This window comes from Lactuca sativa, chromosome 7 (genome assembly GCF_002870075.4).
Source record: "Lactuca sativa cultivar Salinas chromosome 7, Lsat_Salinas_v11, whole genome shotgun sequence".
NCBI classification, from domain to species: Eukaryota; Viridiplantae; Streptophyta; class Magnoliopsida; order Asterales; family Asteraceae; genus Lactuca; species Lactuca sativa.
Window position 1 is genome coordinate 155,617,672 of NC_056629.2, and position 13,510 is coordinate 155,631,181.

General features: G+C 37.2%; 1 pseudogene; it reads left to right on the forward strand.

The window, feature by feature from the left end:
• The first annotated feature begins 5,606 nt into the window (after nucleotides 1-5,606).
• LOC111900095 (pyruvate dehydrogenase E1 component subunit alpha-3, chloroplastic-like) lies at nucleotides 5,607-7,655 on the forward strand (annotated as a pseudogene).
• The last annotated feature ends 5,855 nt before the right edge of the window (nucleotides 7,656-13,510 follow it).

The window sequence follows — 13,510 nt, forward strand, 5'->3', positions numbered from 1 at the left end:
AGCCTAGATCTTTGATATTCACTGACTATCAATGGCATGTTAATCTCAAATTTTGTTCATCTCAAATTCAATGGTGGGGTCGCCACGGATCACTAAACAGATTGTGAATCGACCATACAAAATCACATGGTCCATGGCTCAAGTTACACTTAAGATTCATGAGTTCCACATCATTCTCTACCTATACTCTCAAATTGACGTACCGGTTAACCACACGAGCTCAATCAACAAGTTATAAAGAGAATGTGAAACTTTTATGGATAACATAAGATTCACATTAAATAGATTGTGAATTAACCATGCAAAATCGCATGGTCCCCGACTCAAGTTATGCTTAAGATTCGCGAGTTCCATATCATTCTCAACTATACTCTAAATTGATGTGTCGGTGAATCACACGACCTCCATCAATAAAATATAAAAAAATGTGCAATTTTCATGTATAATATGAACTTCATATTTCATTAATAAAACAGGATTTTGTTTATACTTGTATTTAGAATACTTTTAGATTGACCATATTATAATTATCAAACCCTTTTAGTAACACCATTCTCAAAATGCAATAGGGCGGTGAGGGTGGTAAGCGCGAAGCATATTAAAAACCAACCTCATTAGAAATCATAGAGACCTCCTTAAACCCCTACATCAGAATGGATGAGCCTAGTCACGGTAAGACTGACAATGCCAATATTTAAAACATGAAAGGACGCATGTTGTAAATTTCTTATACATATAATAGACACAATTCTAATATATATATATATATATATATATATATATATATATATATATATATATATATATAAGGGGTAAATTTAAAACTCTTTAAATTTAGTTGTCTATTATTAATTCTAATTAATTGCGATGAAGCAATTTAACAATTAATAAATCATGAGGGGTTAATATCCAAATTTATAATTCTCTATTTTAAATAATATTAAATATTTAAATTCACTATTTAAATAATAAATAAAAATTCAAATTTAAATAATCATATTCAAATATTATTTATAAATTTTTCAAATTTAAAGCATTTTAAATTTGTTATTTATCCATATCAAATAAACCTTCAAATTTGAAAAATAAAAGAAAAAAGGGAAACCCTAATCCGGCAAGCTCACGTAGTGAGCAGCAAGCTCTCCATAGCTTTTAACAATTACGAATTTCTTAATCATTCTTATTTCATTCAAATTCAAACAAGCATTTGCAGAAAATATGGATCTAGGGTGAATGTAATTATGAACCAATGGCTTTGATACCACTGTTGGGTTTTCTACGCATCAAATACACTTTAAACTAGGTAGCAGAAAAATCGAAACTACGATATACCTAAGTGTGCATGCAACCTAGGATCAATGGCTTCATACTAATTACATCTACCCTATGAAAACATAAAAACATATGGAAGAAAAACATACCTCTTATGCAGCCCTTGATCTCCATGCTTGAGATCTTGTCCTCCACGAAGTTGCTTGGATGTGAGGACCCAAACCAGAATCCCTCTAAAGGTATCACACCCAATGACACCAAAGAGCGGAATAAAAATAACTAGGAGAAGGGTCAATTTCACAAACCTTAAGAGGGTTATAAATCGTCCGTAAGAGGGGGAGGAAGAAGGGTTGGCGAAACTTCAAGCCAAGGTGCAAGGAAGAATGAAATCCCTAAGGCCCTATTTATAGCCTTGGATCCTTTCCTAGGTTTTATACTGCTTCCCATGTGGGATGGAATACCTAGAACGAAATTCACTACCTTTCCCATGTAGGATGGAGTGATTTTCATCCAACCCTAATTCCATAAAGGGTTCTGGAACATTCCTGATTAACCAACTATCAATTAATGAATATTCAACCCTTTAATTAATTAAACTGTTAATTAATTCCCAAAATTATTTCAAATTAGTTTATAATTAATAATTAACCATAATAATTAATAAACCAATTTCTCCTTTATTTATTGTACTCAATTTGGGTCTTGAGGGCAACCCAAAAGGACCCTATTATTATTAGAAATATTACCAATCGGTAATGACCTTGGACACTATTTCCAACAGATCTATGTCTTCACATAAAGGCAACATACTATGAACTATCAAACTACAAAATTTCCTAATAAAATGTGAATTCTCGAGGAAGATTACATACATTGTTGATTGTTGTAGTAAACAATCAAGAATCCTTTCTTCAAAGCTTTTGGGAGCGAGCACCACAAGTGTCGTGCCTCTCACTACTAGAAAAAAGGCCATTAATGACGCGCACGAATTTACGATACGCAAACGTTTGTGATGTAAAAATAATGTCATCTCTCCAAAATTTTGAAGGATTTTGGACGCGCATTTTTGCGTGCCCAAAAATTTGTGTCAGAAAAAAATAAAAATAAAAACACGGAGCGCACCCATCATAAAGGGCGTGTCGTGTAAGTATGTCGCTTTATAATTCTTGAATGCACCTCCGGACTATTTATTTTATCAAAAAATCCAAGGGATCATTCTAGGGTTCTTTTCAAGATGGGAGTGCTCTCTGTAACGTTCACTGCCTTGGCTCACCTCATCCACCAGCGATCTCGACTCATCTCTTTTAGCCGGCGAGCTTGGGCTAACCTTACCTCGATGGAGACCGCCACAGATGCTCAAGTTTACAAGCCCTAGGTCTGGTTTAACGACCATCAGATCTTCTTTGTGATTTGTCTCGCACTACAAGCCTCCCTCTCAAGAACGTCATCTTCCTTGTGTTGAAGGTATGCTAATATCATCTAAAACTTAGTGGGCTCGATCACACCCCCAAATATGTGATTCTAACTACAATAATCAAGACCACAGTCCAAAAAGAGTCGACATAGGGCTTTCAAACATGAGATTTTATGAAACTTCAAACCACGTCTCTCTCAAATCGGCATTATTCACTATATAAACATATATGGTGTTAAATTATCTTTTCTATTGTTCGAATTTTTTCTTGGTTATGTCGATTTTGCCCTTGATTTGGTGATTCTCCCCCTCATGTTGACTTTTATTCTCTGAATAGTACTTAATTTTGACAAATTGGTTCAAAACACATACAAATTGGAAATTTAGGGTTACTTATGGCTTATCATAAAATTATCAAGACAAATTGACAAATCTGTAGTCCAAAAGATTCTTTTTCCTATACAAAAAATTGTAATTTTGTTTTGAATGATGGAACAACATAATAGAAAACTAGAATGTGCGTGAATTCTAAAGGGCAAGAAACATTATCTACGTGGCTTCTGAATTTCTATTTGTCTGATACATGCAAAAAACATTATCCATGTGGCTTCTAACTTTCTATTTGTTTCATGTATATGTATTTGCACAGGTAATATAAGATTGTTATAGACTTGTGTAAAGATGGAAAATTCATCCATACCTGGTATCCTAGAGAAGGTAAGAAGCTATGGAGTTCTATCCTTTATTTGTGGAGATTTTTCTTTGGGTTATATGTATACCGTATTTAGCATGTATTGAGGTGTTCATGGTTGAATTTTCAGATGACTGGGAAGGACAAAGACTATAGATATATGGCAAATTCAGAACTATTAAATGAATTAAACAAAGAGGGGTTTAAACTTGACAATGACCTTGAGTTGAGATTGTCCAATACTGTTCTACAACAGCTTGATGATGCAGCTCGTGACGTGTCTGGATTGGTTGCTAAATGTCTTGCTCCTCTGGTGAAGAAAATTGATGAGGCATACACACACACACACACACACACACATATATATATATATATATATACACACACACACACACACACTATTATTCAACTTGGTCAATAGGTTGTTACGAAAGGTAGACACTAAACAATAAAAATAACATTAAGCCCCCTACAATCTAACACCCTTTGATTATTTTAAATAACAAACCTCTCCCATAATGCAAGTTGTATCATTACTTCCAATTTTTTTCTTTTTTGAAGGATATTGCTATAAATATAATTGGGTAGAATATATTTTTGAAAGTAGGATGCTATAAATTATAATAGAGTAATAGACAGACAAATGAATGAATGGAAGTTTGTTGAGTTTTGATATATTGTGCACTGCAGGTGCTTGATTTGGAGTATCTACATTCTCTGCGTGTGGTTCACCGTGATCTAAAACCGGATAATTTATTGATTGCACATGATGGTCATATTAAGGTAGTTTATCTATATATCTATTATAAGTTGCTTCTGGGTTTTGGTTTTGGTTATAAACATACAAATAACTATTCAGTAATAATTGTTTTGTGTTTTGTGAGCAGTTAACAGATTTTGGGCTATCAAAGGTTGGTCTAATTAACAGTACAAACGATTTATTTGGTCCAACAGTGAGTGACACATCAATATTAGGTGATAATGAGACTCAGTTATCTCTCTCATCTCCATCTCCATCTCCATCTCTGTCTGCCACTGAGACTCAGCAAAAAAGACGCAAAAACCGCTTTGCTGTTGGAACTCCAGACTATTTTATACCCGAGATTCTTTTAGGAACTGGACATGGTTTGTTCACAACTAACTTGATATAATAATGACATGAATTGCTTATAAAATCTCATGCATTAAAATGTTTTATTCAAATATCTTTCAGGTACATCAGCGGATTGGTGATCTATTGGTGTAATACTATTTGATCTGATTGTTGGCATTCCTCCTTTCATTGCAGAGCACCCTCAAGTGGGGTTGGGGTCCTACTTTCACTTCTTTGTTAGTTGCTGTAATCTTACCTTTTCTTCACTGTTTTTTACTTGATATTTTACTGACAGAAGATCCTAACCAGAGACTTGGAGCTAGGGGAGCAACCGAGCTTTGCTTTCTTCTTTTTCTTGATCAACATTAATCATTGTGAATAGGAAGCTGAATAATTTGATAAATGCGGGTGAAACAACATCCGTATTTTAGGGATATTAAGTGGGATACCCTTGCCAGGAAAAAGGTGCATGAAATACATTGATTATTAAACTTTGTTTGATCTAATCATTTAAAAGAAAGTAGAAAATAGAAATAGTTATGTTTTGTGTCAGGTTGCATTTGTGCCTTCATCAGAGAGTGCACTGGACACAAGTTATTTCACAAGTAGGTACACATGGAATAACTCAGGGCATGTATATGCAACAAGTGAAACAGAGGTCTCTAAGACTGATGATTGATAGCTTTATTTCTGTTTGTATGGCCACAAGTGGTACCTGTATTAAGCTCTTCCTCCTACCATGTTCTGCCACGACCCTACTATACCTGCACCTCTTGCCTTCTTCTATGTTTTATTAATCTTTCAGAGACACGACTTTTAAACTAGACATCGAAGATGAGAACTCGGTCAAAGCAGGAAACTGATTTTTGGTTGGGATTTAAAGGCCTGCTACCACCTCCTCCATCTGAAGAGATAATCATAAATTAATAGAGATTCATGTTGTTTTTTATTTCAACACGTCTATTTTTACAGTTTACGAATTTCCTTGTTGAATTTCTAATTTTAATTATGAATTTTCAACATATATTTTTTTATTTTGTTCTGGAAATCAAGCAGGAGGTTTTTGGTGGTTGAGTACTTTCAAAAATAGCTAAACAAAGGGACCAAAAATTAAGAGGAGGATTTGAAGACCTATAATGACTAAAATGCCCTTGCTAACTTACATGGATATAGATCCCTTGGCTCTCTCAGAGGTGGTTGCTTTTGGAGTTGAGCCTTATGAGCATTTGGAACGCATGGAGAATGAGTATGAAGCCTTGGCTACTATAAAGTGTAAGGCGTCTTACTGCTTTCCAATAGTGTACCCACCTGCAGTTGATTGGTGACCGATTCGATTTTTGATTTTTCAGTTTTTCATAATTGTGTTCTTATTGATGTGTTCTGGTTAGGGCTTCCAGTTCAGTTTTGGGCTTTATCTCTACATTTCTATTTAACAGTTTCAAGCAAAAGCACAAGAAACAAAGCATCTTTCCTATCACTTTTAAGGTATCTTAGAACTCCTAATTTTCAAGATTTGTTCTTATTCATTAAGGATTTATGAAATTAGATAATATGTTGTGTCAAATAATTGGAAATTTTACAGGTGTACAATGTTGGAAAGGAGGCAACAGTTGTATTGCAGCTTCAAGGTGATTGTTCTCTTGGTTACATCCATATCGTGTAAGCCTTTAACCGTCTTCTACTATTAATCTGTTACCCATCTCCCTTTTCTCTGTATCCTTTTATCATTCTTGAGAAATTGACACCTTGTCTGGCTTCAGACCTGGAGCTTAAACAATTATTTTGTCAAACTACTTACCCTCGATCTGTGTTTGACAAGATTACCAAACTAAAGGAAATAAACATCAGATATTAGGTATTCGATTTTGCTTCTGTTTTGCATTTTTTTTTGTTAATTTCGCTTCAGGCCCGGATTCTATAAACCCGTCGTCACCAGCATGACGTCTAATAGATCAAAAACACTGTTTGATATGGGATCCAACAAATTGATTTTTGTATTTTACTCTGCAGCTGCTCACCAAAGAAGAAGGTTTAGAAGTATATGAGGACATGATATTGGGGAGAGCTTTCGAGGACATGTGTGCTCAGATGTATTACAGGGGGGAAATGTTTGGTTTTGTCCATTTATACAACGGGCAATAAGCTGTTTCTCAGGGTTCATCAAGCTGTTGAAGAAAGAGGATAGTGTTGTGAGCACCTACCGTGATCATGTTCATGCTCTAAGCAAGGGGGTGCCTGCTCGTGCTGTGATGAGTGAGTTGTTTAGGAAGAAAACAGGGTGTTGCCGTGGTCAGGGTGGATCCATGCACATGTTCTCTGCTAAACACAATGTTCCTGGAGGGTTTGCCTTTATAGGAGAAGGCATCCCTGTTACCACAGGTGCAACATTCAGTAGCAAGTACAGGAGAGAAGTGTTGAAAGAAGCAGATTGTGATCATGTAACATTGGCATTCTTTGGAGATGGGACCTGAAATGATGGGCAGTTCTTTGAGTGTTTGAACATGACAGCTCTATGGAAATTGCCTATCATATTTGTGGTGGAGAACAATATGTGGGCAATTGGGATGTCCCATCTGCGTTCAACTTCAGATCCAAAAATCTGGAAGAAGGGTCCAGCTTTTGGGATACCAGGTGTCCATGTTGATGGCATGGATGTGTTGAAGGTGAAGGAGGTAGCAAAAGAGGCTATTAGGAGAGCTAGGAGAGGAGAAGGCCCAACTTTGGTTGAATGTGAGACTTACAGATTCAGAGGACACTCTTTGGCTGATCCTTATGAGCTTCGTGACCCAGGTGAGTTGCTTTTAGTCTTTTACTCTTGTATATACGTAACATTGAAATTTGTTGTGATTGTATATTTATATTGTGAATTGCAGCTGAGAAGGCTCATTATGCAACAAGGGATCCAATAACAGGATTGAAGAAATACCTGACTGAAAACAAATTGGCAAGTGAAGCAGATTTAAAGGCGATAGAGAAGAAGATAAATGAGGTGGTTGAGGAAGCTGTGGAGTTTGTAGATGAAAGCCCTGCTCCTTCAAGAAGCCAACTGCTGGAAAATGTGCTTGCAGATCCAAGAGGGTTTGCAATTGGACCTGATGGAAGTTACAGGTGTGAGGATCCTAAGTTTACTGAAGGCACTGCTCAGGTCTAGTCTATTGCTAAGCTTTTGTTTCTTTTCTTCTCATGTTGTCTATCTTATTATTATTATTATTATGAATTGTTAATCATATCGGTTACATAGAGTTATATATGATTTTGTTTTTGTTGTTTTAATGGATTCCTTTTGATTATCTCTCTTTTATTGTCAGTGTCTTGTTTATCTAAAATTAATCAGTTAAAAAGAAATCGATGTGTGAGCTGCTTTTTCTTGTTCCTGAATAGATTTGTTAAGTTCCATTTAGATGTTTTTTATTAGATACACAAAAAATAATAAATAAATAAATAAATAAATCACATTTTTGAAAAGAATGATGGAAAAGCTTGATGGGTATTTGTTGGGAGAAAGGGTAAAATGGTCATTTGCTTTCATACTGTCTGGAACAGTAGTTGGTTTGTAATTTTCAAAGTATAATGTCTTGATATGAAACAAAAGAAAGTACAATGTTGTAATTGGATGGACATAAAGTACATCTCCTGCAATTTGTCCATTTATTTATATTCTCGCATTATTCATTATATGGTTGGAATCATATTGAGCAGTTGGGAACTACCAATGGAAAAGATTGTTGGTTGTGCATCAACTATCTTGGATGAAACCATAAAAAGAAAGTACGCATCCCTGTAGCCTTTACTGATACAAATCTCTTTTATTAAGAAAAAAATTCATAATTTTATTCCTAAAAATAACTAGAAAGTTATCTTTTATATTAAAATCTTATTTGGGTTCTAATGAGTTGTATTATGTTTAATTTTGTGTATCTGTAAATAAAAGTTCTTTATTAAAAAAATTTCATTCCATCGCTATTCCATGATAACCAAACATTACGTTTGTGTTTGATATTTGCATGTAATGATTGGTTGTACACTTGATAGGTTTGTTACTTCACTTGTGTGGTGAAAGTTGCTGATGTAGCTGCTATTCTAAGGACTAAAAGTCACAATCTATTCCGTCAATTAGGATTGAGGCATATATTTGTAGTTCCACGTGCTTCTCGTGTGATTGGCATGATCACCAGAAAGGACTTGATATTTGAGGTATTTCTATCTAACTTTTGTATATGTAATATATTTATTATGCCATTGAGTTTGTTTTATGAGAAATTAAAACTTATGATAAGGTGATCACATAGAGAGCGGACGCCTCTAGCACAGAGTGCTGTGCTTAGCGCAAAAGATTTACCAAAAATAGAAACCATACCCAGTGATCATATAGAGAGCAGGTTGTTTGGAAAAGTGAAGCAGGAGAGACTAGAGCGCGCAAGGTTCTATGGGAAAACTTATGATAAGGTGAATGGCGATGTTATAATCCCAAAAACAGAAACCAGGACATTATTTAAGACAACTCCATACCATACATTGTGAATGAACAAAGTATGTATCTTACATTTTCTTTATTATCAGGTTCCTGGAGCAGAAGCACTTGTTGTCAGAGTGGTCTCTTCTGTGGACAAGAAGTTGGAAGTCAAGAAACGATTTTTTGAGATCTTTCAAGAGGAAAATTACCCTGTGGAGTTTGGGTATAAGTCTAAGGTATTTAAACTGCAAGCAACGTACCACTTTCGTTGATTTGTTTATTATAGCATCTCTTCCTAAAATCTACTGAAATTCCAAACAGCTATCATTGGATGGATTTTTCAAATTTTAGTGACTTAATAAGAAAAAAAAATAAAAAGTTCAAATTACGCAATTCGTTATCTTGTGGTTCTGGTATGTATGTGAATCCCTAAACTAGGCTTTTCTTGTTTTAGGTAGTTCTGTTGTTTCAGAAAATTGAAGGTGTAGAAGTGTGTCTATTTGGTATGTATGTTCAAGAATTTGGAGCAGAGTGTCCGCAGCCAAATCATCGGCATGTTTATCTTTCTTATCTGGATTCAGTCAAGTACTTCAGGCCTGATATTAAGGCTGTGACAGGGGAGGCTCTTCCTACATTTGTATATCATGAAATTAAGACTGTGACATGGGAGGCTCTTCGTACATCACTTGTTGAGGTAATCTTTATCTGGATTCTGGTAAAATTAAGTCAAACCTAATTTAACTTTTGATTCTAAAGACTAAAACAAGTTTAAATTTTGATGTGAATATGTTAGGATGCATTGAATCAAACTTTGAGAATTATAGCTCAAAAGCTCGTGATTCTCTAAGTAAGTTACCTTTTTACCCTTTGATGCCTTGAAAAACACTCCTTGTTTGTTGCCTTCATGCATATCACAAGCATCTGCTCGCCAAGTAAGTTACCTTTTTACCCTTTGACTTTGTTGGTCAAGGTAGTTGACTAATTTCTATGTTGCTTTTTTTTGTTGGTTTAGAGAAGGGGTAGGGCAGGGCATGTGCAACCAGGGGAATGTTTCTAGAGCCATTAGCTGTAATTTGACTAATATGTATGTTGCTTTACCCTCAATGTGTTTGCAAATAATAAGTTGGGAAGTTGGAAGTATTGGAGAGTTTTTATCAGCTGCTTTGCAGCCTCCAGAGCCATAAGCTGTAAGTGTTAACTGTTCTTGATGACTTGAATCTTAATGAATGATTAAAATTGCTAAATGATAGAACTTTAATTTGTTCTAGGTCCAAAATACTTCCATTAGATCCGAAATTAGGGAAAATGCTGATAATGGGTGCTTTTTTCGTTGCTTTGATCCTATTCTTACAATTGTTGCTGGACTTAGTGTCAGGGATCCTTTTCTTTTGCCTTAAGAGAAGAAAGACGTGAGTAATCCAGCTACTTTCACACAAGGGCCTTTTGGTCTTTTACTGATATCTTTTTCATGTCTTAATCTATGCAGTAAGTATGTAACAGCCCAAAATCTCAAGTATTGTTAAGTTGCATTTTGGGGGTGTTTTAAAGGGGAGACTCGACGAGTTGGAGCCAGACTCGCCGAGTAGGGTCGCAGGTTGGTCGCGGGTTCACGACTGGACTCGACGAGTCCAGATATGGACTCGGCGAGTCGACGCTGTTCAGCGGAAACCCTAGCCGTTCAGTATTGGGTCGTATATAAGGGTTATTATGCCGTCATTTCACGACTTTGGATCAATTGGGAAGAACCCTAGGCGACTGGGGCGGCTAGAGCAAGCTTGAAGGCCATTGGTGACCTTGAAGGAATTGTTGTGCAAGGAGAAGAAGGGTTTTGGCTAAAGGAACTGCAGGGAGTTCGAGTTCTGAAGTTTGGGGAACTGGAAGGTACATCATTCAGGTAATAATTCGGATTACATTCTCCTGTGATTGATGTGTATATAGATTTAGGGTTTATGGAACCATTTGGAGTCTAGATGGATTGTTGTGTTGTTATCCAACGTTTATAACCCTGTATTAGTACCCTTAGAGGTCCAGAAGGTCCTATGTTTGTATATTCGGGAAAATATGTATCTCAGGAAGCAGTTTGATCGACTGCATGGCGTGGACTCGCCGAGTCGGATGATCAGACTCGGCGAGTAGCTTGAAGATTTACTGGGACTCGCCGAGTTGTTCTTCAGACTCGGCGAGTGGAGTCGGGGTGGCCCCGCGATTCTTCTAGGAGTGACTCGTCGAGTCAAAGAGGATACTCGACGAGTAGAAGGGGAATCTAAGAGGATTGAAGGACGACCAGACTCGCCGAGTCGCCAGGGAACTCGCCGAGTCCAGTCGAGCTGACAATGGACTGTTGACCAGAGTTGACTGGTGTGATTTCTTAGGGTCAGTTAACGTGGAAGATAGAAGTATTAATAAGGGATATATGATGTTACAGGGAGCTTGTAGCTCGGAGGATCAAGTGCAAGGGACTTTAGGAGTTGATATCTTCCAGTGTCCGCGAGGTGAGTCTTCTCACTATACTGTACCCGGAAGGGTTTGACTGTGTGACCGGAAGGTCGGATATGTTATGTGATATGTATGCTATGTGTATGTATGTTATGTGGGCCGGAAGGCAATATGATATGGGCCGGAAGGCGAATATGTTATGGGCCAGAATGTGTGATAATGAGGACCGGAAGGTCAGGGCCTGGAAAGGCGTATGTGCGTAAGTGTATATTGGGGAACTCACTAAGCTTCGTGCTTACGTTGTTTATGTTATGTTGTTTCAGGTTCTTACAGTAACGCGGGATGGCAACGGTTCGATTGTACACACCGAAGAAAGAGTTGTGTTTTGGAGGATCCTGGTCTTCTATTATAACGAAAATGTAACTATGTTTTGTAATCCGAATGTGAATAAGATTTTAAACAAGTGTTTTAATATTAAATTGATTATTTAAATGAAAATTTTGTTTTTGGAAATCACGGTGTTACAAATTGGTATCAGAGCCTTGGTTTGAGGGATTCGGACGCGCCTACAGGTGAGTCTGGACTCAAACTGAGGAATTAAGAAAAGGTTTTCAAATAAATAGTTTTCTAAAAGTGAATAAGAGTTCAAAGAGAAAGCAAGAAAGAGCAGTGTGTACAATCAGCCAGAGCCAAACGGTGATTTCCCAAAATACCCTTACTCACTTAGTAGCTGTCTCCCATCATCGAGAACTCCACAAAGCACGAAGCAAGCAACATTCGAGCATCGAAGCATACATAGGACTCCTTAGCTGTGATAGCTCCACCTTCTCGACTCATCCTCGGAAGTACCACTGTACTCTGTAGCTCTACCCCTCGTGCGTTCTAACTAGATACCCTCACTCATCACATACACACAAAAGCATAACGCACATATAACAGCAAACCCTAGACTAAGGCATCACAAATCAGGCCACTCTAGTCCTAAGATGTGAAATACCTAGCCTGTCTCTAGCATGCAATAATGTCTCATAAAGTGCATAATAGATATTTCATAATACAAAAGTAAGGGTATTTTGGGAAATCACCGTTTGGCTCTGGCTGATTGTACACACTGCTCTTTCTTGCTTTCTCTTTGAACTCTTATTCACTTTTAGAAAACTATTTATTTGAAAACCTTTTCTTAATTCCTCAGTTTGAGTCCAGACTCACCTGTAGGCGCGTCCGAATCCCTCAAACCAAGGCTCTGATACCAATTTGTAACACCGTGATTTCCAAAAACAAGTGTTTTAATATTAAATTGATTATTTAAATGAAAATTTTGTTTTTGGAAATCACGGTGTTACAAATTGGTATCAGAGCCTTGGTTTGAGGGATTCGGACGCGCCTACAGGTGAGTCTGGACTCAAACTGAGGAATTAAGAAAAGGTTTTCAAATAAATAGTTTTCTAAAAGTGAATAAGAGTTCAAAGAGAAAGCAAGAAAGAGCAGTGTGTACAATCAGCCAGAGCCAAACGGTGATTTCCCAAAATACCCTTACTTTTGTATTATGAAATATCTATTATGCACTTTATGAGACATTATTGCATGCTAGAGACAGGCTAGGTATTTCACATCTTAGGACTAGAGTGGCCTGATTTGTGATGCCTTAGTCTAGGGTTTGCTGTTATATGTGCGTTATGCTTTTGTGTGTATGTGATGAGTGAGGGTATCTAGTTAGAACGCACGAGGGGTAGAGCTACAGAGTACAGTGGTACTTCCGAGGATGAGCCGAGAAGGTGGAGCTATCACAGCTAAGGAGTCCTATGTATGCTTCGATGCTCGAATGCTGCTTGCTTCGTGCTTTGTGGAGTTCTCGATGATGGGAGACAGCTACTAAGTGAGTATGACGATACTCAGGAGGTAGATGTTTGGCATCATCAGGAGCTCTTCAGCAGCTGATAGCAAAGAAGTGGGAGGACGGCGGAATGGGCTAGAGATTAAACCTAGCCAAGATGGGTGCGCGGGTAGAGTAGAGGATTTCGCTGGGGAGCGAGCATGCAAGATGGGATTGGTGAAAAAGAGCAGGTCGATCAGATATTTAGGAACTCTGGGATGGTCCGTGTGGAAAGTATGGGTAGATGTGGCAGGTAGTATGGGCCCGTACTACTGAAA